This window comes from Prionailurus bengalensis, chromosome B1 (assembly GCF_016509475.1).
Source record: "Prionailurus bengalensis isolate Pbe53 chromosome B1, Fcat_Pben_1.1_paternal_pri, whole genome shotgun sequence".
Taxonomy (NCBI): domain Eukaryota; kingdom Metazoa; phylum Chordata; class Mammalia; order Carnivora; family Felidae; genus Prionailurus; species Prionailurus bengalensis.
Window position 1 is genome coordinate 20,254,761 of NC_057344.1, and position 24,549 is coordinate 20,279,309.

The 24,549-nt window shown below is 40.0% G+C and overlaps 1 pseudogene; it reads right to left on the bottom strand.

Moving 5' to 3' along the window:
- Positions 1-14,370: 14,370 nt before the first annotated feature.
- LOC122467560 lies at positions 14,371-15,279 on the bottom strand (annotated as a pseudogene).
- Between the last annotated feature and the right edge of the window lie 9,270 nt (positions 15,280-24,549).

Consider the following 24,549-nt stretch of genomic DNA (forward strand, 5'->3'; position numbering starts at 1 on the left):
ATAAATAAGGTAATAAAAACATAGAACAATCAGTTCTGCTTATACTAAATCCTATTTTTTTTGACATTAACCTGATATGACCTACTGCTGCCTAAAGCATTAGTCACCTAACAGTTTCAACACTAGAACAGGGGTGGCACCTGGGTGGCTCAGTCAGTTAAGCATCTGACTTCAGCTCAGGTCATGGTCTTGTGGTTCATGAGTTTGAGCCCCGTGTCGGGCTCTGTGCTGACAGCTCAGAGTGTGGAGCCTATGTCCAGAATTTACAGTGCCAAGGCTGAAAAATCCTTCAGTAAAGGCACTTGCAATTTTCAAACTAATCAAATAGTTAAATAACAGATATTTTCCTCCAAAACTCTTGAGGAAAGTATTTGCAAATACCAAAGACTATCTCCATGAAAAAGTTGGGTACAATACAAGATTTTTTGGAACAATCAGATAGCAGAATATGAAGGATCCACAATAGCCACAAAATATCAAGAAAACAGGGGCACCTGGGGGGCTCAGTCAGTTAAGCATCCAACTCTTGACTTGAGCTCAGATCATGATCTCAGGATTGGTGAGTTTAAGGCTCTGCCCTGACAGTATGAAGCCTGCTTGGGATTCTGTCTCCCTCTCTGCTCCTCCCCCACTGACACCTGAGGGTTCATACTCTCTCAAAACAAATGAAAATAAACCTTCAAAAAAGAAAACAATTAAGGAGGGCACTTGTTGTGATGAGCACTGAGTATTACATGTAAGTGATGAATCACTAAGTTCTAAACCTCAAACTAATTTTACCATATGGATTAACCAGAATTCAAATAAAAGCTTCAAATAGAAAAAAAGAAAACAAAGGCCAAGTTAAAGGCTCATGCTGCATTTTAATGGATTCTGATTTGGATGAGTTATCTATCTAACATTGCCATTGCCCAAGTACCTCAGAAAAATAAATTGTTAAATATGTGGATTATCATGGGGTTTGCAGTTTAAACCAAAACACTAATGGTCTTCTCACTAACAAAAACAGGATTCTAATGTCATGCAGGTAACAGAATCTGAGGCCAGGAGATATAAACTAGGACTCTAGACAAGACTCCACCTCTTGTTGACTGTGAGACTCATGGCAAGTCATGTAGCTCTCTTAGGTTCTCCAGTTCCCACATCCACAAACTTCCTCCCTCAAGTTGATGATGAATTATGAAAGCAATGCCTGACTTATCTACATCACATGGCTATTTTGAGAATCGTTGGGGGGGGGGTGGTTAATGTACTTTCTTTCTTACTTATTTGGGTATATCTTCTCATAATATTTTTCTGACACTTCATATGTAAGACTTTGCAAACAACAATGTCTTTGGAAGACTAATGAAAAGTAGATTCCTAGAGAGAGAAGGTTGAACAGTCCCACATAGAGATATTATTGAGCTCTTCTAAATGATTACTTTCTTCTTCAAGGGTCCCATTAGAGTGTGAAAACATTGAAAAACAGGATCACATACAAGCCACAAAACTGGGAGAAAAGAGTTGTAAAACACATACCTGCTTAAGAACTTACACTTAAAATTTGCATACAATTCTTAGAACTCAACAATAACCCCATTTTAAAATGTGGGAAAGATCTAGACACCCCCCCTAAGAAAGTATACAGATGCCAAATAAGAATATGAAAAGATGGACAAAATCAGTGGTCATTACAGCATTGCAAATTAAAACAGCAATGATATATCACTACCAACCTATTAAAATGAGTAAACTTTTTAAAAAACTGACACCAATTCCTGACAAAAATGTACAGCAATGACCACTCCCATTCATGGCTGGTGGAAATGCAAAATGGCACAGCCACTTTGGAAGACAGCTTGTCAGTTTCTTACAAAGCTAACCATAGCCTTACCATATGATCCAGCGATCACACTCCTAGGTATTTACCCAACTAGTTTGAAAACTTAAGCCCTCACAAATATCTGCAGGCAATTGTTTATACAGCCTTATTCACAATTTCCAAAAACTGGAGGAAGATATACTTCAAATGTGACTGTATAAACAAACTGCGGTATATTTATGCAAGGAAATATTATTCCACAATAAAAATAAATGAGCTATCAATAGAGACATGGCTGAACATTAAATGCATATTGCTAAGTGGAAGACGCTAGTCTGAAAGGCACATGCTATATGATTCCAATTATATGACAGCCTGGAAAAAGCAGAACTATAGCAACAGTTAAAAGATCAATGGTTACCAGAGGTTTGGGAGGATTGAGTAAGTGAATCATAGAGGATTTTATAGGTCAGTCACACTTCTGCATAACACAGTAATGGAGGGTACATGACAATTTGTCAAAACCCACAGGACTTTAGAGAAAAAAAGGGCAAAATTTGACATATATAAATATTTCAAAATCATTTAAGAGTCTGGGGACCCCTTAATGGTCTGTAGACTGTGACTGCCCCCCCAAAAAAAACTAACCATATTATAAACACATAGAACAACCTTACTGAAAAGGATGGGGGATATGGTGCTGACTTAAGTATTTTTGGAAATGATTGGAATCTAAGAATTAAGGCAAAGTAAACTGCACCTAAGTACTGTACCCTAGTCAATAAAGTGGTTTCCCACAAGGGTACAGGTTAAAAATTCTCATTTGACTATTCAAGTATATTGAAATTAAACAATTAAGTGAATCAATCATGGATGGTGGGAACAAGGGTGCTCACTGTTGAAGAGGGAACTTACAGATAAGCAAAGGGAAGAGGCTAGTAAGACCCATGTTGTAATGTATTACAGTTGGACACATTTTGGTATAGACTACATTTAGCTTAATACAGATACAAATGATTACATGTAGACATCTTTAGAGACAGGAGTATACACATCGATTTGTATACACACATACATCCCCTTGCTCTGTCAGTTCAAAGGGCCTAGAAACAACAATAGTCCACTAGCACTAGGTACAGCTAGCACTCAGAGCTTGGGGTGTAATACCCGTCTCCAATAAAAGTAACCAGGGTTTCTGAAGAAATGGTAAATTTAAGGACCAGAGCAAAATGGAGACAAGATGATCCAAGAGCATCTTATGATACCAAAGGTTAAGGAAATGCTCAAAAAGTGAGGGTATGTCAAAGGGACACAAGAATGCCAAAGCTACAATTTGATAAAAATATATACAGTAACTTTGTATTGTAACCCAAAGTATAAAATAAGTCCATGCTGATATAAATACATGGATAATTAACTTGGAGATAAGAGAACTCTCCCATGTATAAGAATTCCAAATAATATATAGACACTCTACCCTCAAAGAAGTGGAGCGTAACTCCCTACTCCCTAAATGTGAGCTGTGCCAAGTGACAGTGTTCCAACGAGTACACCACAGAAACCAAGGAAAAAAGTTAACCTGACAAATACTGCCTTAACCAAATGATCAAGGTCAACATCAACAGTGATAAGTCCCATTGGTAACATGTACTCTTGATGTGATGTGATGACAACGGCACTTATGAGTTTCCTCTCCCCAAATCCTCTAAGATCATTCTAATCATTAAAGAAACAACAACAAAGTCCAAGAGAGAGGCATTCTAAGGCATTCCTGATTAGTGCTCCTCAAAACTTCCAAGGCATCCATAGCAAAGAAAGCCTGAGCAAAAGTCACAGTCAAGAGGAGCTTAAAAAGACTGGACCAGTAAATGTAATGTGGGTTCCTAGAGGAGATCCAGAACAGAAAAAGCACATTCAGTGAAAAGTTAATCTAATAAAATATGAAGTTTAGTTAATAATAATGTATCAATATTGGTTCATTAACTACAACAGATACACCATAACAACAGAATGTAATAGGTCAGTGATAAGGAACATGGTGAGGAATGTATGTGAACTCTTGGTCTTCTAAGTTCACAATCATTCTGTAAATATGAAACATAACACTGTCCTAAAATATAATCAATGCAAAACATCATTAGAGAGAGCAATAATGGATTCAATTTTAATTGCACTTTCTTCACAAGCATCTGGTTTTACTAAAGAAAGGCAGACCAGAAGACTAATTTTTAAACTGGCTCGGGAGGCTACCCTGGGGCAGCTGGGGCCCTCATTCAGTCATTAGCCATTTATAAAATCTAACAGAAAGGTGTCAGCCTTGAGGTACATGTCACAATCACAAAGCTTCATAAGATAAGCAGTAAAAAATACAATAAAATAAAGGAATAAGCTGGAAAATCTTTCCTTCTACATAAAAAGTGAGCCTGATTTTTATTGCCTAGACCCCTAATAAAGGGCAAAGGACCTTCCCTGTACCATTAAGAAAGGGTCACAAGTATGTCCTGGTTTGGATGAAAATCATTCAGCGCCCTTTCCTCCCAGAATACTGGAGCCGTGGTTAAGTATATGTGCTTTTGAATATCCCCCTCTTCAAGGATCTGGTAATCTGCTGGATGTTGCAAAATACCTAACCAAGTCTTTTCTTACAACAGCAGATGAAAGAATTTTTAGAAGTGTAAATAAACTTGTCAGAGTGAGGCTGGCGAGGGCCACTTACCTACCATCCTTTCCTTTCTCTCTGCTCCAACTACTCATATCTGCATCAGACTTACAGGGTGGGGGGTGGGGTGGACCACAAACCCACAATGAAACAAGCTGTTCACTTAGAACAAAGATCAGTTTGCTTTTGTATACAGTACCTCTAAGCTAATACATTTCTTCCCCCAAGTTCTACCCCAGAACATAGCTTTCTGACCCACAGACATTTCCCACTCAACTAGGTTCAAGTTTTTCCTTGTTGAGAAATCACCAGAGATGCTGTTTCCAGCCTGACTAGTTTTGAATGCTCCGGGGCACCTAAAACTGAACTGCTTGCATAAAAGAGGGGAGGGTCACGAAGGCACGCATTCTATAGCGAATCTTGAGAACACCTATGATATTGGGAGGAAAAAAAAAACCCCTCATTTCTTTTCCGCACGCTAGTACAAAAGACCTCCGTATATTTAAGATCCAAATTAAATCAAACAACTAAAACTCAGTCTGTGCTACTAATTGCTGATCACTCTGTGGTGGAAATTCGTTTGCATCTTTGGTTAGGTTTATTCCTACGTATTTTATGATTCTTGGTGCAGTTGTGAATGGGATCAGTTTGTCTTTCTGTTGCTTCATTATTAGTAAGAATGCAACTGATTTTTGTACATTAATTTTGTATCCTGTGACCTTGCTGAATTGATGTATCAGTTCTAGCAGACATTTGGTGGAGTCTATCCGGTTTTTCAAGTATAATATGTCATCTGCAAAAAGTGAAAGCTTGACTTCATCTTTGCCAATTTGGATACCTTTGATTTCTTTTGTTGTCTGATTGCTGATGCTAGCACTTCCAACACTACGTTACACGACAGTGGTGAGAGTGGACATCCCTGTCATGTTCCTAATCTCAGGGGGAAAGCTCTGTTTTTCCCCATTGAGGATGGTATTATAGGTTTTCACTCTTATGTAGATCCTAAGAAAAGTAACAAGACCATGGGGGAGGGGAAAGGGGAAAAAAAAAGTTACAGAGAGGGAGGGAGGCAAACCTTAAGAGACTCGTAAAAACTGAGAATAAACTGAGGGTTAATGGGGGGTGGGAGGAGGAGAAAGTGGGTGATGGGCATTGAGGAGAGCACCTGTTGGGATGAGCACTGGGTGATGGATGGAAACCAATTTCACAATAAATTTCATATTAAAATAAATAAAATAATTTACTTTTTGAGTCAAAGAAATTCATTTGCATTTCATTGACCCATCACCCTCTTCCCCTCACTTCCCAACACTAGGAAGGCTTCTTTGTAGATGCACTTTAAGCTCCTTGGGGATGGCACACAGGAGCAAACGTGACCACAGAAAAGGAACCTCAAAAACAGGGAGCTTGCTCAGGCAGCCTGTGCACACTGCAGTTCAAGCCGGACATCAGGCTATTGAAATTGAAGATGGAAAACCCGTATTGAGTCACTTGGTTCTCTCCCTCGAGGGCAGTCGATTATGGGGGACAGCATATTACTTAGGACTTTGGCCAGTTCTATTCTAAAGAGCCCTTCCTTGGAGGCTATTAACTCAAACCTGGCAAGGATTTTATTACAAGTGGAGGGCTTTCTACTGGTTGATCATTTCTTCCACAAAATGCACATTCTCCTGCAGAGATATTAAAAAAAATAAAACTTGCCAAACAACCTGAGAACAGTGTGTTATGGAAAGAGTGTGGAACACGAAGCAAATTGTCCCAAAGTGGTCCCAGATGCTCACTCTGACTTGCCTGGACAACAGCTTGCTAAGACTCCTTTCCTCTCTACTTTCTCCCTGGAAGGAGGGGCTGTAACCAAGCTCAGCTTCCCAAAGGACTTGTGGCCTCATCTCTTTCCTTACAGCAACATCCCACAGACCTCGAGATCCCCAGGTGCAGTTCATGTTCCCAGGCAACACTCATAAACCGCTGAAACCCATATCCAGACTCCTTGGTGCTGAGAGAGGCTGAATATTCCCCACATGTAAGTTTGCTTTCAGGCTCATCCTATGAGAAGGGCAAAGTGCCCGCACTAGAAAGCGCACATGCTACTCTTCAACACAGCACTTTGGCCCCCATATTTTCTCCACGGGGAAAAATGGGAGGGTAGGAGACCCTCGCTTTTTCCCCTCTATGGCTTTCTAAGCATTTGCCTTCCCTCAACACAGTAGATGCCCTGACCCACGTCATGCTCTAACCTAGTGCGTGACAGAGAGTGACCCAGATGAGACCCTCCTTGAACAAAAACTAAGGACTTGAGAGCCAAAAACTGGGCCAAATGTGTCCTCCAATACTCATTAGTTATATGAGCCTCAGTTTCTTCATCTAGCAATCATACCTAACCCAGATCCTAAGAGCTAGCTGGTGATAATGTATCCTAAGTAAATGGTTACAGTTGACACATTAAGGAAACTCAGTAAGTGGTAGCTACCATTAGCAGTGTCATTTCTCTCAGCAGACTTTTGAATAGTTTTTAAAATGCAACCTAAAATGTACAGTTTGATATATTGTACAAAATTACGTTTATTTATTTTGAGAGAGATACAGAGCAGGGAAGGGACAGAGAAGGAGAGAGAGAGAATCCCAAGCAGGCTCTGCACAGACAATGCAGAGTCCAACCTGGAGCTCAATCCCCCAAACTGTGAGATCACAACCTGAGCTGAAATCAAGAGTGAGACGCTTAACCGACTGAGCCAACCAAGCACCCCAGGAATAAAGCTTTTTAATCCACAGAATAGATAATGATAAAGCCCTGCGTACTGGTTTTAAGAATGATGAAGAAAATGAAGAAAGGCTCATCTTGCTCTAGGCACATTAGTGATTGGTGCATCTAACCCGGTAGTCAAGATGCAAACCCAAATGCTGGACATTCACGGAGGCATCAGCTCCAAACGCTCCACTTCTCTCCAAATCTGGCGTGACAGGGGGTTGATCTCCTGCAGTCACCTAACACTGTTCATCAGGCTACACAGGAAGCATCCATCACCCCTAAAGGCTAGGTTTTAAATGCTGTGGAACAAGAAAGTGTTCAATTTAAGAGTATATGGGATATGAAGGTGTGACAGGAGGACAGTACAAGAGCCAGAACATTCAGGAACATCCAGTGTGGGTGACAATCTTGCAGACACAATGAGGACCAGACCTGGCCTCTTTCTCATCACCATGAAGGCCCTAAGCAGAGTTCAGAGATACCCTGGCTTTATTCGTTTATCTCTTGGCACTATTCCCAGGTCTGTAGCCATAAAGCCTTGACAGAAGATGGACAATAAAGGACCATGAGTTTAAACAGCTTAAAGTAAATTGGCATTGGGTGTTAAAGACCTAGATACCTCTACCATGTTTGCAGCATCTCAAGTTCAATTAAAATCCAACAATACAACTCAGGGAGACATCGCCTTCTAGGCACACAAAGCTGAAAGAAAAGGTAACCAATTAAGGGCTGGGTACATTTTAACTCATCTAACTTACACAAAGGGAAGCAAGTTGGGCAATATTGCTCCAGGCAACGTAGTATTTAAAGCACTTTAAGTTGAACGAGCACTGGATTATGTTAAATCGATCAGCTAATAAAGATGACATTTATGAATTTTAAGATGCCAACTCAAAGAGCCTCCAAGTGTATAAATCAAAAACATATAGATGTATGGCAGAAATCGAGGTTTTGAATCCACTGCTATCAACGTCTAACAGATCCCCAATTCAAAAATAAAACAAGGACACCCCCCCCCAAAAAAAGTAATGTCACTAATGAGGTAGAACTAATAGAATCTGCCAACTTCTTGATCTTACAAGTACAAGTCTCATCCTATTTCATACTCTTGGTCCATATACAATCACCAACTGTGAAAATAAAATTATCAGTCTATTTCAAGGAATTGTTATGGCAAAGAGCTGATAAAAATAGTTACCCAAATGAACCGTTATACTGCTAAGTGATGGGGATGTGCATGATGACTTAACTACTGCTTGCAGGCCCCACTAGGCCCCCTAATTCAGATATTTGTGTTTTAACTTTTACAACCTTCTGGGCTGCCATAATCATTTTATAGTTTGCTATGGAACTGTACCAAGTCTATAAAATCTGAAAAAGCCCTCAAAACTCTACATATGTGGATGGTCACTGGACCTAAGAATTGCTCTCCACGTTTTGCACCAAATTCTTAACAAATTAAACATAAATACTCCACGTTCCCAGAGACGTGAATGCAAAGGACCCACCGGAGGACTGCTGAGCTGACACTCAGCACCTCCCTAATTTTGCATTTGAGTGTTTCATAGACAGTTCTGCCTTTCAGTTCCCCCATTAACACATTAAATAGGCATCCTTTTCAAAAATTATTTTCTGTATACCTTATGAATCTCAATACCAAAACGATTTCACCACAAGGATGGGAATCTTTTCCATGTATGTTGTGAATGACAAAAATCACATCACTCAGTTGAACCCTGGATGTGCAAATCTAGCGGACATCAGGAACAGCAGGATCCTGAGTGTGTAGACAGGACCATACAACTTGCACAGCCGTTAATTGTTCCTGCAAAGCAAACTGCTCAGGAGATTAGTAGCTATTTTTCTTTTTCCTCTTTTCTTGTTGACATTTGAACCATCATTGCCACCACCACCCTTCCCCACTAATCAATCAGGTCATTGCACGAATTGAGGGAGAGACATCTTGTCACCTGTTTCCTATCCAGAAGTGATTTGCCAGAGTAGCAGAGCTCAGGAAGCTGGATTCACCATAAAGGTTATTTTGTGTACAGGAGGGGAGGTGAACGGTCAGATGGGTGAAACAGGTGATGGGGATTCAAGAGTATGCTTACCGTGATGAACACTTAGCAATGTATGGAATTTTCCAATCACTCTATTGTACACTGTATGGTAACTATACTGTAATTAAAATTTTAAAAACCTCATTAAAAAAATTAATAGTTACTTTATGGACATTTTCCTCTGACATACACCTGTGTTTGTGTTTTAATGAGGACAAATTAAGGACCCCTGTGGGTCACAGACTTCTCTAATAGCCAAGGGTGGCTCCATAGAACACAAAAGCATTGATTTATGAAGCCCTTCAGAAAACTAGTATTGTTTTTGTGGGCTCTATAGAGTAAATTTTCAAGGAAATACAAAGACACGTTCTCCACAAAGATATATATGCAAATGCCCATGAATACAAGCTTATGCACTATGGCAATAATAAAAAGCAAACAAAACAGGAACCGAATTTACCCTCTCCACCTCCAAGCTTCCCCCCTCTGAAAATGACTCCAAAAAATTATCAGATATAATTATCTCCTATAAAATCAATCTCAAAAGATTAGAGACAGACCCTATAACTTCCTAGATTTAACTCATTATGAAATAATTCAGTAAGATATCTATGTAAATCATAACCTTTGGAGCTCCAAATGTATCTAGTTCCTTTGACTACCCTAGGAGAAAAATTCTGAACGGTGGACTTCTTTTATGTTTCAAGGCATGTGAAATGACTGTGCAGAGGAATATAAAATAACAATTTATGCTTGTTATCAATGCATTCCTACAACCCTGCAGGTTCTGGTTCAAGATGGCGACAGAAGGAAGATCATGAACTCGCCCTCCCAAGGATGCACCTCATCTACAGCTACACAGTGAAAACCTTCCTTTGAAAAAAAACCTAACAACTCTCTAAGCAACTCGTAAGCATCTACCAACCTAAGGCCCATACGGAAGCAGGAGAATCTAAGTCTCAATTTCTTCATCAACCACACCTAGGGCGGCAACCCACAGTCAGGAGGGAGCTGAAAAGCCAGAGCTTCTCCCTGGGAAGCGAAGGGTTTAAACCCTCCGTCACACACAACTTTGAAAACCTGCACCTGAGCGATTAGGCCCCAAAACAGGGAGCTTTGCAAACCAACAGGGTTCACGTCCCCAAGGCGAAAACCATCTGAGAAATCGGCTCCGAAGGGGCTCACGCCCTCCAACTCACCTGTCCAGGACTCCGCGCCAATGCAGTTCAGAGGCACGTGGAGACTTGACGTGAATAAGGTCCATTTGCTAATTTTTTTTATTTATAGACTTATTTAGTTTTGAGGAGGGGGGAGAGGGGGGAGAGGGGGGAGAGGGGGGAGAGGGGGGAGAGGGGGGAGAGGGGAGAGAGGGGAGAGAGGGGAGAGAGGGGAGAGAGGGGAGAGAGGGGAGAGGAGAGAGGAGAGAGAGAGAAGGCATGCGCACTTGCGCCTACTCTCAGGCAAAGGGGCGGGGGAGAAGGAGCGGGAAAGAGGTTTAAGCAGGCTCCACAGCCTGGGCGGAGCCCAAGGCGGGGCGTGATTTCAGCACAGTGAGCGCAAATCAGGTGTCAACACTTAACCTACTGAGCCGCCCAGGAATCCCTCATTTGCTAATTTTAAAGCACCTGAAAGGCATGCATCTAATTGAACACATATCTAACAGGCTGCTAGGTGGCAGGCACCATCGTCTTCCTTTTCTTTCAAGTGCCCTCTACACCTCCCCCTTTGCCTGGGTCCAGCTGACAGGTGTCATCTTCTTCCCCCACGCCCCGCTTTGTTTTTCTTTTTCCCGGCTGGCACCGTCTACACGCTCTCCCTTTGCCTTATTGCATTCAATGGATGCCATCTTGGTCTTCTCCGTCTGCCGCACTCCAGAGTGCCATTGTCTCCCGGAAGGGATCTCTTACCTTCTTCTGGTGCTCTGGTTTCTGCAACTGCTGCCCAGAGGACACGCTGTTGATCACGTGGGGCCAGTGGGCATAATTAACCCTTTTTAATTACCCTAGTTAGCCTTTCCAGAATCCTTGGAGTGTGGGCACTATCTTTGCACTCTCCAAAGCTCCGGAGTGCCAGTACCTACCGCAGGGAAGCTTTTACATACATCTGGTGCTCCAGATTTTATGTCCACTGCCTTGGTTTTTGTGACTGCTGCCTAGGTGATGCCCCTTGATCATCTGGCTCTGGGTGCCAGGGAAGGAGGGTGGGCTTGTGTTCTTGGATCCCGTGGGATTGTGACAACCAGATAGAGTTCTTGGCTGGCTCCACCCCCAGGACACTGCACAGACAGCAGAAAGAACACACCCCTGTCTATCTGTGAAAGAGGCCTGTTTGCTTGTCCAGAAGCTTCAGGCTTAGGAGCAGGTTTCATGTCTTGCTCGTATCTCCCAGATAGGCGTTTATGCACTCTCCTGGAGCCCCAATTTTTGCCAATTTCTACTGCCCCAATTTCTACTGCTACCCAGGGGACCTCCAGATCACCTGGCTCTGGTAGGCAGCAGAGTTGATGGTTGTGGTCCTACAGGACTGTACATATATTCAAACTTTAAAAGCTTCTCGCTGAGGGTCTGGCTTCAAACAGTCTGCCTCTAAGTGTGGAATGTCAACCTTCCCTTTGGGACACTGAATGGGTTTGGCACACTCTCAGCTACAGGGTTGAGGATATCTTAAAGATGTGACAGGCTGCTTAGACAATCACAAATGTTTGAGAGAATACCTAGAGCGAGAGCAGGGTGAAATGATGAGGTCCATCACCTATACAAGGCTAGTCCTTTACCACTGAGAGGTGGCTATTTCATCTAATGCATAGAAACCAACAGAGAGTCAAGAAAAATGGAGAAAGAGAGATAGGTGCCAAAAGGAAAGAATAAGATAAAAGCCCAGGGAAGAACCTCAATTAATGTAGATAAGTAATTTACCTGATAAAAAAAAGCTCAAAGAAATTGTCATAACAATGCTCACTGAACTCAGGAGAAGAATGAACACAGTGAGAACTCAAAGAGAAAATATAAGTGCCAAAGCGAATCAGAGAGCTGAAGAACATAATAACCGAACTGAAAAATAAATCCATTCCTGCTTAAATCCCAGAAACATGGGACGACATAATGAAAAGCCCAATGGTCTAGAAGTTAGCACTTCTTCAGTCCAGTCATCAATTGCTCCCGAGTTAGAACATGCCTCTTTGTCAATTGGGTGTTAAACCAGTTATTATCTTACATGCCTCACAGAGTTAATACACTTTAGTTTGAACTTGCTACCAAATAGTTCCTAGGACTCTATCTGTAGTTCGTCCCACAAATAGAAAAGTAGGCTAAAGACATACAGAGAAGTCAACCAGGACAGAAGACCATGTTCTCCTTTTGTTTATGGTCTCTACCATCCTGCTTTCCTTCCTTCCTTCCTTCCTTCCTTCCTTCCTTCCTTCCTTCCTTCCTTCCGTGTGTCAGGATGATTGGAAGAATTAGAGACACTTGTAGAAAAAAACATGTTCATGGTCTATTTCTCTCCTTCAACAAACAAAAAGCTAGGAGTTCTCCTTTATCACATCCAGTATTCAGAAATTTACATTTCAACATTGAGGCACTCACTGCTAAGGAAGCATAACCTATTGAATGCAATGATAGCCCATACCTGTTGCTCTGACCTTCCAGCTCCTTCTCCTCAGGTACAGCCCATTAACTTGACACCGTAATTTATTTGCCTATGAGAGTATCTCAGATATCCCAAATCACAGGTGTGAAGTGTGCTGTGAAGAGCACAATGGCCCTGAACTCCTAATACATCCTAGACAGCCTAGAAGCATTGTGGGTAGGCTAGTCCACTATGACTGTGGGAAATAAAGGATTTGGCTTGAAAAAGCAAGCAGGAGTTGTAACTGCCAGCTGCCATAACCAACTTCATCACAGACTGCCCCAAAGGGGCAGAAGTTGTTAGCTTCTCCATGGACTCCCAGGAGAGGTTTAGCCTATGGGGAAAGACAGGAAGTGAATTCTTTCTCAATAATCTAACTTTGGCCACCACAGGGTTGGTAAGACATTCCCCCAAGGGCTGAAAGACGGCGTCCAGGGGCATTGGAACTCCTAGATCCATCTTCAAGCTTCATGCCCTTGCTTTATCACAGGGCTGTTAGTCCTCAAAAATCATCAACTCCCCAAGCAGTTGAAGTCCCACCCCACGCAGGAAACTGCCTGCCCAAAGGCAACACAATCATGATTTTTTTAATGCACAATTGCAATTCATCTTCACATTATTATTTAAATTGTTTGATAATACAGCCTTATTCTTATTAGTACCTTAAGATACTTATTAGTATTTATACAAACAAGCTGCAACTGCTAATTAAAAAATAGGGTTTTTTTTAATTTGTTATTTATTTTTGAGAGAGGCAGAGTGTGAGTGGGGGAGGGGCAGTGAGAGGGAAACATAACCTGAAGTAGGCTCAAAGCTCTGAGCTACCAGCACAGGGCCCAATGCGGGGCTTGAACCCAGGAACCATGATATGATGACCTGAGTGGTGGTCAGACACTTAATGGACTAAGCCACCCAGGCACCCCAAAATAGGAGGGGTTTTTTCCTCAATAAGAGTATATTTTTTTAATTAATTTATTTATTTTGAGACAGAAACTGCACCATGCGTGTGCAAGCACGAGAGGGAGAGAGAGAGTCCCAAGCAGGCTCCACCCTGTCTGCACAGAGCCCAATGTGGGGCTCGAACCCATGAACCATGAGATCATGACCTGAACCAAAACCAAGAGTTGGATGCCTGACCAGCTGAGCCACCCAGGCGCCCCAAGAGTACATTCTTTACAAGGACACTATTTGAATAAGAATTCCATACAAATAGAATATATACTTAATGCAGGAAAGCAAGGAAGGATTTTACATTACACAAAACATTCAGTTGGTTCAATCACCGTGAATGAGGCTTCTAACCAAATACTGTTTTTTCCCAAACACTTATTTTTTATATTTATTATAAATATTGCAGTCAGTTCAGTATATGCCAACAATCACACCGTTTTTAATATTTAGTAGCATGAAACACACTTACCTGTTTCCAAAGGGATGTGTGATGTGGGCTTCATTTCAGAGGGCAGAAGTGATTGAATTACTGTCTGCTCTTGAATGTTCCAACTAACCATTCCATTGTCTCATCAAGGCCAATGCCTTTGGTTCCTCAAGTTTTTACTCTCTTCCATTTCAGTCCTTCCACACAGGTAACCCAAGTGAATTTGTCATCTCTGAGAGAGTCATGGCTGTTCCTTGTCCTGCTTCCTTGCAAACACCACTAAAAATGGCTTTTCTCAGTTCTTCTTCCCCCAACATGGCATCTAACTCTCAACACCAACTGGGTCCCTGTCACAACCGTCCACTACAGAAATGACTACATCTGTGCTTGAATAATAACATCTAAAGTACGGCCTGATACTTACTTATCTGTCCTCCTAAATCCCAGACTTGGAATTTAAGGCTCTTATATATTACTGTGTCAACTTTACATCCAATAGTAGGAATAGTAGCTACAACTTCTCCAACCTGCAATCTGCACGGAATCATAGTTTTTCCTGGCCCGTTTAATGCCCAGATTAAAACCCTCGTTTCCCAGGTTCCAAACAGACTGGAAAAGATACTGGAGAAAAAGCCACCCATGATGAACCACCTGGCGGCCCTTGTGGGTTCTCGGAGACCCGCCCGGCTCAGCAGCGCCTCCTATTGGAGCCTTGGCGCCTCCACCTTCGCTCGCCTTGGCCTTGCGGCTCCAGCTCTGGCTCCAGGGCGGTGTCCTTGAAGTCCAGTCCACCGGCAACTTCCACACGGGAAACCGCTAACACAGCCTTATTTTGACTTAAACTCTTAGAGGTGTTCTTTCAGGCTAACAATTTCTACCTTTATTTCAGCTCAAAATATTTTTGGTTTTTTTTAAAGCTTTGGTAAAATAAGTAGAATCAAGTACCATATAACTCCATTCTTGGGGACGGCATGAATACCCAGATTTTCGTTTTATCATATATCTTCAGAAATCACCAGGCCACGTGAGCACTTTAAAACTTTTACTGGAAATGAATGCACCAATATACTGTGGTGGGGTTACATTGATTTTCATTTTATTCTTTATGCTTTTCTGCATTTTCCCAATTTTCTAAAGAAAAGTTGTTATGGAAGCTGTAACTACCTTTTGAAAATATATACATTTAATAATATGAAATTGCTATTATATGGAACATTCTAGAAAAAAAGATGAAAGCCCCAGCAGGGCTTTCTATATGTCAAAACTACTTAGAAGGTGCTCAGTACACAAGTGCCCTAGATCTTCTCAGGCAGCAGTTAAGTAAAAAACTTGAATTCACTAATTATAACAGAAAAAAACTAAATTATAGAACAATTGATGATTTGTCTAAGATGGACAGGTACTCTTGGGCACTCCTGGGGTGAGGAAAAAAAAAGAACCATGTGTAACTCCTATTATTTTGACCACTCCACATTTTGCTCCAGAACTTTCTACATCACTATTAGAGAGAGCATGGTATGGAACCACTCTGAAAAAGTCTTAACTTCCCCACCAGTTTTCCTTCCTTTTTCTTCTTAACAAATTGAAGTTTGCCTTCATCTTAATTATGCAACCAATGGAAAGACTTAAAAAGCTATGTGATAAAAAGTGTTGCTGCTTTTGTTCCTCAGAACACCAAATAATGAGTCTATTATTTTCATTGAACTGGCAATTGGCTTGACTTGTTTCCAGATTGGCTTTTCTTGGACTTTGGCATCATGTAGAAACAACTTTAATCTAACAGGCGTTTGCAACTAAATGTAAGATTATTGACATACCTGCACAGGAAACCCAAAAATTGGCATCCTGATGAAAAGGATTCATACATTTTTATAAGAATAGGTAACACTTAGAATTTAGGATGTGCCAAGTGGTATTAGCTCCTTACATGTACTAACTCAATCCCTATAACAACCCGAGGAAAAGGCATATCAGTATCCTCATTTCATTTTTTTTAATGTTTATTTATTTATTTTGAGAGAGAGTGAGAGTGAGTAGTGGAGGGGCAGAGAAAGAGGGAGACAGAGAATCCCAAGCAAGTTCCACGCTGTCAGCACAGAGCCCGATGCTCTGAACTCATGAACTGTGAGATCATGACCTGAACCAAAATCAAGAGTTAGATGCTTAACTGACTGAGCCACCCAGGTGACCCTCATTATCCTCACTTAAAAGAGAGAGAAACTGAGACACAGAGCAATTAAATAATAGCTAATTAGTAAAGCAACAAAGAGTTGATCTGAGGCAGCACTGGTCTGAGACCTGCATTCTTGACCAGTAAGCTGCAACTGCACCATCACCCTGCAAACACTGCTCTGGTTTATCCATCCCGTTGGTCTATCTAATGTAGTGATCAGGACCATAAGCTGTGGCGTCACACTCAGGCTTTCATGCCCAGCCTGCCACTTACTGGCTGAGTATCCTTAAACAAATTACTAAGTAAATATCTTTGCCTCAATTTCATACCTAACTTACATGATTGTCATAAGGGTTAAATTGGATAATGTTTGCACAGCATTCAGCCAGTGTAACCGAGCACTGAGGCTCCTGTAAATCGTTCTTATTAGAATTATATCTCCTTTCTAACATAAATTTTGTCCTCAAATATAGTACAATGCATTTAGAATGTTTACAGCCAGAAGAGAAACTTTCAAGGAAGAAGGCAGATTCCTTGTCTCAGAACTGAAGAGGAGTCAAAAGCCAAGATTTGACTATAGTTGGAAAGTTTTGCAGATCTCAAGTGAGTAGCACTTTCATCTAGTTCTTTTATTTCAGGGCACAGGAAATACCCTTACTGGAGTATTTTCAAGCTCTTTTTTTGCTGGCAAAAGGCAGAAACACAAACAAGCACTGCTTGTAATCCTTGCCTCAAGAGATCTGTGAACAAAATGAAGAAACAAAGAACTGGCAAGAAGGACTGTGCTGGACCAGTTCAATACTACACTTCTTTTGGACTGGGGAAAAAAAAAAGAGTAATTTCTTCCATGGGAACAGCCAGTGCATATTATTCTAGTGAAAGTACTTAAACACACAGAATAGAGACAGAACATAAAAAAAGAGCAAATTGTCTTAAGGAAAAAATGAACTCCTATGGGAAAAAGATGCTCTCATTTACTTTTCTACCAGGAGAGCAGAGATTAATGCTGAGAGGGAATCTCTAGCTCAAGGTCTGGCATGGAATAGGTAAGGAGGTCAATTAACATTTACTAGATGAGGAAGAGAAGAATCTTCTACACAACAACCGAACCTTCTTTCAGGAAAGACAAGTGTGTATTTGCTTTGATTTGCTCTTGGACGCATGTCCCATTCAACTGCAGTCGCAAAGAGAGGAAGTTTGTTTATAGAAAGCTAATGCCAACATTTTAAACTATTTTCTCTATAAATATATATTTCAAAGCTTAAAATTTCATGGATAAGAAAATTATTTTCTCTTTTGAAATTACTCAACTTTGCATCTTTGCTGAATAATTCTTAAGACTGCTGATTATGCGAGAGATCAGCAGAGATGATGGTTACAAAGCAGATCAAATAGTTTTTGCTCCCTAAAACCAACCTAAACCTGGTGTTTGGGACGCATAAGTGGCTCAGTAGGTTGAGCGTCAGACTCTTGATTTCGGCTAAGGTCATGATCCCAGGGTTATGGGATCAAGCCCCACATGGAGCCTGCTTAAGATTCTCTCTCTCCCTCTGCCCTTCTCCCCTGTTGATATGTGTGCTCTCTCTATCAAATCCAAAAAAATTTAAAATTTAAAATTTAAACCTGGTAATAGTGATGGTCACTTTTATGTGTCATCCTGGCTACACAGTGGACCCAGATATTAGGTCAAACACCAGCCTGTCACTGTAAAGGTATTTTTTTTAGATAAGATTAACATTAACATTAATCTGTAGACACTGAGCAACGCAGATTACCCACCATAAATTTGGTGGGCATCAACCAATCAACTGAAGGCTGAAAAAAAAGACTGAGGACTAAAGAAGAGGGAATTCTGCTTTTAGGCTACCTTTGCACTCAAGTTGTAACACGACTCTTCTCTGGGTCTCCAGCCTACCAGCCTGTTCTGCAAATTTGAAACTTGCCACCCCCAATCACATAAGCCAATTACTTAAAATAAATAAATCCCTTTCTCTTTCACATATATATATATATATATATACACACACATATATATGAAACAAATTATATAAAATTGAACAAATTACATATACATATATACATATATACACACACATACATATACACACACATATAAATATACACATCCTATTGGTTCTGTTTCTCTTAAGAACCCTGACTTATACAACAACCTTGTGAGTTGGCTCTCTGAGCTACCTTCATCAGGGTAGCTCTGGCAATCTGGCCAGACATAGCTGATCTTGGCTGATCACTCACACAACTGCAGCCAGCTGAGTGGTTGGGTGGGGGCTGACTCGGGATGACTCATCTCTACTCCGCATGGGCTCTCATCCTCCAGCAGGCTACGTGGAGCTTATTCACATGTGGCTGGGCAACCTTCCTAGAGAAAACAGAAGCATGCAAAGCCTCTGAAGGCCATAGCCTGGAACTTGCACAAGTCACTTCTGCTGCATTGTGTTGTCCAAAGCGAATATAAAGTCAGACCAGATCCAGGAGCGAGCAAAGTATGCGCTACTTCCGGATGACAGGAAGTGGAAAGAGATTTGCAATCTACAACGCAGCTGAGTTGAAGCTCACAGAGTGTTAGTGGAGGGCAGACCACTGCTGCAGTGGTTAATTTGCCGGATAGACTATAAAAGGTGAATAAGATGTTATGCTTGACCTAAAGGAGCTTACAATTAGTGAGAATGAGGGAGGGATAAGAATAACAACAATAATGGGAAACAGTGGTACATGCAATAAGTGAAGCCATGCAAGCCCTAAAATGGGAAATTCAAATTGGATCAAGTGGACAATAAGACTTCCTGGAAGACCTAACATTTGAATGATTATAGTTAGAGAAGTCCATGATAAACTAATGTGTATGCCTGGAAGAATACCAAATTTTCATTTAGGTAATTAGGATACAAATACTTTTTTAAGTTTATTTATTTTAAGAGACAGAGAGAGGGAGAGAGAGAGGGCGGGGGGGGGGGGGGGGAAGAATCCCACTCAGGATCCGTACTGGCAGCACAGAGCCAGACACCGGGCTCAAACTCACAAACCGTGAGATCATGACCTGAGCCAAAGCCAAGAGTCGGATGCTTAACCCACTGAGGCAGCCAGGTGCCCCAGAAAATATTTTATTAGTAATTTTACGTAGTGATGAATAGAGTTGGTCTTTGAGTTAAAAAGAACTCCGTTGGATGCTCGGCTTTGCCACTTACTAGCTAAGAGAAACCTGGGTAAATTATTTAACCTCTTTGTTACCTAAATTCTTATTGTAAAATGGAAACAAAAATAGTACCTGCCTATTAAGGTTGCTGTGTGTGTTAAGTGAAGTGCATGTAAAGTTTGACAACAGGGTCTGGAGCATAGTAAGTAAGCATGCAATATGTTATTGTTACACTTTTTCTTTTCAGTATTCATTATTGCTTATTTTGTTTTTTAAACTCCAAGAGACATAATTATCAAAAACTCTTTTTAGTGTTAGAGTTACAAGAGTTAACTGCTTGAATAATTGTCTCTCTTGATCTTCAAAAAAAACAAAAAACAAAAAAACAAAACAGAAAATCCTTTCTTGAAAGGAAGAGGTAGTCTATGGCTGCTGTCCAGGACAGCAGTGTTCAATGTGAGCTCCACCAGCCCGTGGATGTCCCCAGGATCCTTTCAGGGTTAAGCAAGTACTATTATTTCATACTTAGACATATTTGCTTTTTCCACTGTGTTGACACTTACACTGATGTTACAATAGTAATGACAGGTAAACTGCTGGGTAACTTAGCACAAATCAAGGCAGAGGCAGCAAACACTGCTAATGATCACTGTATTTTTCACCTGCAACCACTCATAATGGAAAACATGTTCAGTAGACTTAGGGATCACCTTAAAGCAGCAAGATACGTTATCGATTTCACCAAATTCTATCCTTGATGAAACGAGACGCATACACAAAGCACTTCAGTTGTATGGTGAATTCAGATAGTTGCTTTGAAGAAAATTACTTGTGTGACTGTTTGAGTTGTGAACTTAGCTAGCCAGTTTTTTCCAGGGAAACAATATTTGTAGTTGAAAGAATGGCAGACAAAGTATGGTGGTTCAGACTTGGACATTTCACATACATGTTCACAAAAATCCAATGAAGTGAGTCTGTAACTTCAAGGAAAGTGTTTAGTGCCAACATTAAATTTCCAGTATGAAAGCTTCCCAATACCTCAAGACTTTTTTTTTAATGTTTATTTACTTTTACTTTGAGACAGAGAGAGAGAGAGAGAACAGGGGAAGGGGCAAAGAGAGAGGGAGACAGAATCCCAAGCAGGCTCCATACCATCCACACAGAGCCCAATGAAGGGCTTGAACCCAAAAGCTGTGAGATCATGACCTTAGCCGAGACCAGGAGTCGGATGCTTAACCAACTGAGCCACCCAGGCACCCGCCCCTTGAGACTCTTCTAATGAGATAAGTGATGATAGAAATGAATGTGATTTTGGAGTATTATATTTTAAAGTGGGACAATACTTGGGGGATATGCATAAGTTATAAACCAATATTTTTGAGATGACCCATGTATAATATTACAAAATCATGCAAGTATGACAATTCCATTCAAAGTTCAAGCTAGAACGTAACGGTATGAAAGCTTATTGCTAAGTCTTCAGATTCCACATTGCAACTGACTTTTAAGAAGTTTCCACTAGCCAAGTTTTGGTAAACTATCAAAGAGTAATGTCCAAAATTAGGTGAAAAGCTTATTGAAATACTCTTCTTTTTCTAATTGTATGTCTATATGCGGCCGAGTTTTCTCTCATACAACCAAAACCATTTATCACAACATACTGCATACAGAAACAGATAGGAGACCAGATGCCATCTGTTAATCAGACAGCAAAAAAATTTACAAAAATGTATAGAATAATTTCATTTTTCTCACTAATATTTTTTGTGTTTTGGAAAATATAGTTATTCTTATAAAAATATTATTTATTTCAAGTGTATTGGACTTACAACTTTTAATGAGTTATTAAATATTTTTAAAATTTCTCAGCCTAATTTCTAATGTAGTGAATATAGATAGCTATAACCAATAAGTGCAAAAGCTCTTAAGGGTCCTCGACAATTTTAAGGTATGTAAAGGAATCCTGCAAACAACTTTGTCAACGATTGATTCACAAAACATGTCACTACCATCTAAAAGTAGTTACTATGGATTATAGCTTTCGTTGTCAGTCTCTGTCTACTAGAATACAAATTCTGTGAGGGCAAGGATTACTCTCTTTTGTATTGCAAACACCTAGAACGTTGCCCAACACATTGTAAGTGCTCCATGAACTCTTGATGAATATGTTAATTAATTAAGATGTCCATTGAGGTTTGTGTGCAAAGATATTTACTGCATTATTTCTTACAATAGCTTAAAACTGGGAAAATATAAATATCTACCAATGGGAGACTGATTAAGAAAATAAAGGTACCACAACACAATGGAAATTATGTGACCATTAGAATGTAAGTTATTAAGATAATCTAAGGCTATGAGAAAACATTCACAATATATTAAAAAGTTAAGAAAGTACCAGAAAAGTATATAGACAGTAACATGCTAACTTTATTAAGAAATAGTGATTACTTCCACCTAGTAAGGTTATAGTCTTTTTTATTTTCTTCTCTATGTTTTCCACATTTTCTACAGGTATGTAAATAAAATTTTGAACTATCCACACACTCCCCAAACTTCTGAGTATTTTTCATCACACAGAATGAGGTAATAATAACATTTGGGCTAATAATGCGAGGTGATTTTATAAATATTAAATTGTACTCAATATCCTCTATTTATAAAGAAGGAAAATCTGTGTGATGGAAACATGGATTTGATTAGTCTTCATACTTTTCTGTACTTTTATCCCTAATTTCAGGAGGTGGGCAATGCAATTCTTAATGTTTTCCATTCAAACAAGTTAAAATTTTAAGAAGTTAAAGCTTTTTAAGGGGTAACTTTCAATTACCTGACAAAGTCATTTATATGTTCCTATATTGCTGGTTAAATGAAACATGATTGCACATATTACAGGGAGAAAGGGGTATTTATTTGACCTTTGGAAGTCTCACCAGTGCAATTTAACACTGTATGTTTCATACTGCTCAAGTTGATCATATAATTTAAAAAGCAGAACTATGAAAAATCAATCCTACCTTAGAATCAGTATATTGTATCAATTAGCATCAATGTATTATACACAATACCTAAAAGTGGTATGAGTATTTTAAGTCTTACAACAAGTTTCCAAAATACAGCATAAGGGAAACAGAGGCATGGAGAGTTTGCATGGCAGTTCAGGCTTACATAAGACAGCATGCCTAGGGTGACACATCCAACAGGAGACTTACAGAGATGGGGGTTGAGTCAAGGCTTCCTCTGAAGCCATTATGGCAGGTTCAGAACAATGTGACAACATAATTAATTGTGTTTTTCTTCATCAATACGCTCTATCAACTACACTTTTTTAAACTTAGTGAGAAGTGACCAAATTTAAACTACCAGTTATGGAATAGAAACAATATCCTCCCATTGATCCTCTAGTTTTCATTAAAGAAAGTTAACTTCATCTTGACTTCAGCATGGCTCTCATCAGACACATCTACCTCTGGGAGTTTTCTTGGGCTGCAGAGCCCAAATAGATATGCTCAGAAGCTTATCCCATAAATGGCACTAAACTCGAATGCGTACTGTTGATTTGATATGGTTGTTATATTCATTTTGACCGCCTGGCTCTTGTATCTCAGAGTCTGTGTGTCCTCGGGATATTATTCTATAAGGAAGTGCTTAAACTGAAGAAATACCAGGCTCATAATAAATAATCCAAAAAAAGTATGGCATGATGTTTATATTTGGCTCTGTCTGCTGAGCATTAATTAATAGCCCTTTGGTCCTTTTGGTTCATCACCTGAACATGTTTATTTAAATATAGTCCCTCCCCTCCTTCTTTCACCACCAGGAATCACTTCTTTCACTCTCTCCCACATGCATACTTTTATTCATTTTAATACAACAATTACAAAAAACTAGTCCTAACTCCTAGTCCATGCATGGTTATAGAAATACTAGATAAGCACACTGGTAAAATAGTAGATACAGTATCTTTAAATCTTTTTAAAGTACATTGATGAGCTGGCAAGAAAGTAAGAAATATTAAGAGTTATAAATCTAAGTCAAACCAGAGACCTAGAAAGTAAGCAGAGCACTACAACCAAGTTGTGACCGTTGGACTTTTGCCAAACTCAATGAACCTTAGCTACAATTTTATAGCCTGGTAGGTAGTTGGGAAGAAAAAAAAAGACAAAGGCCAAGGCTGGCTCAAGAGCCCACCCAGCTGTTCAAAGAGTAGGAATACTGAAGTTCAGAGAAAAGATTAATCAAAATAAATGAAATGAAATGAAATGAAATGAAATGAAATAAAATAAAATAAAATAAAACAAAACAAAACAAAAACAGCGCCCCACATTTTCTATTTGGAACATTTCCCATTACAGAAGCCAAGGAAAAAACAGACATCTGACCTCTTTGCTCCCAGGAAGCTAGAGCAGAGGCATATAACCGAGGCTTGACCAATCAGAGCTCCTTCCCAGGTCTAGGATCTTAAGAAAGTGATATAAAGCTTGGAGGATGGTAGAGATTCTGTAAAGCCATTGTAACAGCGACATTAAATAGAATAGCAGCATCAAGGAAGCAACTGTTCAGAGCTGCCTAGTTTCACTTGGTTTCTGCATATCTTGAGTATGGTTCTCAAGACTTGTAATTGATTCTTCTAAATATACTTCTAAAGAATATTACTTCTAATAAATTTATACTTAAATTAGTCAGGCTTGATTTCTGATGTTTGCAAATGAGCACTTCATTGATATGTTCTTTGTCCAAACTCAGAGTTAGAGAATTCTATCTGGGTGAGAGGTCACTCAGGAAAGCCTAAATCTAAATGGAAGATGATAATCTGGAAGAAGGTTTTCTTCACAGTTACAGTTGCTGTAGATCAGAGATCTACCCAAGGTCCTCACTTCCATTATAACTCTATGACCTTGAAAGCTTTGGTTGTGATCCTAAACTTCCTGCTTTTCAGCTTCCT